This window comes from Pteropus medius, unplaced genomic scaffold (assembly GCF_902729225.1).
Source record: "Pteropus medius unplaced genomic scaffold, Ma_sr-lr_union100, whole genome shotgun sequence".
NCBI classification, from domain to species: domain Eukaryota; kingdom Metazoa; phylum Chordata; class Mammalia; order Chiroptera; family Pteropodidae; genus Pteropus; species Pteropus medius.
Window position 1 is genome coordinate 8,833,379 of NW_024344241.1, and position 2,166 is coordinate 8,835,544.

Sequence of the window (2,166 nt, forward strand, 5' to 3'; positions counted from 1 at the left end):
ACAAGCCCAAATCCTGGGAAACTGCTGTCCTTCCTGAGGGACAGAATCCACCTTGGCTTGAGGAGTGGCAAGTTATGATGTAAGGCCTCTCTTTGGCTGTTCATCTATAATTCACTTCATAAAACCTGGATATTCTTCAAGAGCAGGGCCACCTAAGTCAAGGATGGTTGAAGATACTCTTGTCTAATTAGCTACTGTGTATCAGTTGAGCTTTCTAGATAGGAGTTGTCTCCACATCTATTTTTGATCTCTGGATTTATTATATCACAATGCCCAAGAGACCAGTGAAGTAGAAGATGAACATTCTTGTACCTTGAGAAAGTCTTTGGTGGAGGTAGTACCATGTCACACTCTGACTTCACTCTACAAATAATCTGTGTTCTCAGAGGTGAATTAAGAAGAGAAAGGATAAAAGTAGGCATTTTCCTAACGACTTTTTGTAAATACTTATTTAGTTACAAGCAGTTTGACTGCTGTGATAGCTGGAGTAAACACCTTTCATATTATGGATATTCTTCTGAGGCTACAAATCTGACAGGTCACCACGACAGAGCCCATTTCTCTATGAGGCCCCATATATACCTATCAAGTCAAAGAATCCTGCTTTCTCCATTATGCCACAAGATGAAGTTGTGTGAATTTCTTTTCTCTCACAAAGACAATTTTTGATGGGTTCACAAATGTACCTATTTTCTTTATCTGGTCTGGTGCATTGAGTGTGTGGAAGAAGTCAGGCCTATTGAACCTCATTGATCACCTATTGAATTTTATTGAACTTTACAGCACATTTTAGTGGATAATCTAATGTATCCCCAAATGCCACTTTGTTTTTGGAAAATGAGGATGGTATTCTTAATTCCCCTTTGTTTTGCCCTAAAGACTCTATTTTCTTCCAGGCAAAAATGCAATATGCACAACTATTACTATTTATTGAGTATTTACTATGCACCAGACACTGTTTCAGACACTTTGTGTAAGTTAACTTAGATTCATGACCATCCTATGAGGTTTATGTTATTATACTAATTTTATAGATGAGGAACATACAGGATAACATAACTAAATGGTAGAGTTGAGATTTGGACCAGGATCAGCCTGGCTTTTCCTTTAGGATAATCTGCTTCTGACTGAAGACAGGGGCTCATGGAAAGGGAGTCATGTGTTCTGTTGAATAATCTCACCTGTTCTCTCCCATTTCACATACACTTCTGGGACTTTGGTCAAACTTCCCCGAATCATTGTCATCACATTGAAAGGTTATTAAATGAATACCCAGAGTATCCCTAAAGGAGAAAATAAGCAATCAAACATGAAGAGCTCTGAAAAAAATACACACTCTGGTCCCTGCATGCTGAGCACAGGGAGAGAGGACAAGAGCACTTCTGTCAGTTCTGTCCTTGTCATGTTAGCATGACATGGGAGTAACCTTCCTCCTTTGGCTTAAGGTCACCTGTGCTACAGCCCCATGGTCCCAACAGAGCCACTACAGGCAAGTGTGTGGCTACATGCTTTAGAAAACTCACAGCATATTCCAGGTGTTCCATATCTAACATTTATTATTTTGCTAATCAGAAAATAAAAGCAAAGAAAACATTTTGAAAGAAACAAAGTTCCCAGAGGGGAGTTCCTCACTCCTTCAGTGGGCTTGAACCACATAAAATAGCCAGGAGCACAGATTCCACACTCCCCTCCACCTGCCACTGGGGGAAGAAATTAGCCATGTCTATAGGACTCTTCTGCACTACAGCTACTCTCCTTCACTTTGGGGAAAACAGAGTTTCTTGCACAGTGTCCAGAACTCCTGAGTGCTTCTCCCCTCTCCCCTAAGAGGATCTATTCTCTCTTATGAGCCAAATGGAGAATCTTTGAGACTTAAGAAGGCTTCCACGTAGAAGTCATTTATCCCTGGCATAGGATTTCAATCTGCCCCAGGTGGAAATGTACTCTTGGCATCTATGTAGAGAACTCCGGTAGCAGATTTAAGTAGTAGCTGAAGTGAATTAGATTCTAATTTTCACATGAGAATACAGACATGCAAGTGGACATGACTGAGTCATTGATAGGTAGAAATATAAGAGCGAGAGAAAGAGAGAGAATCTGATATTTAAAAATGTAAGCTCCAGAAGACAGGGATATATCTGTCTTTTTAGCCCTTTGTCTCCTCTG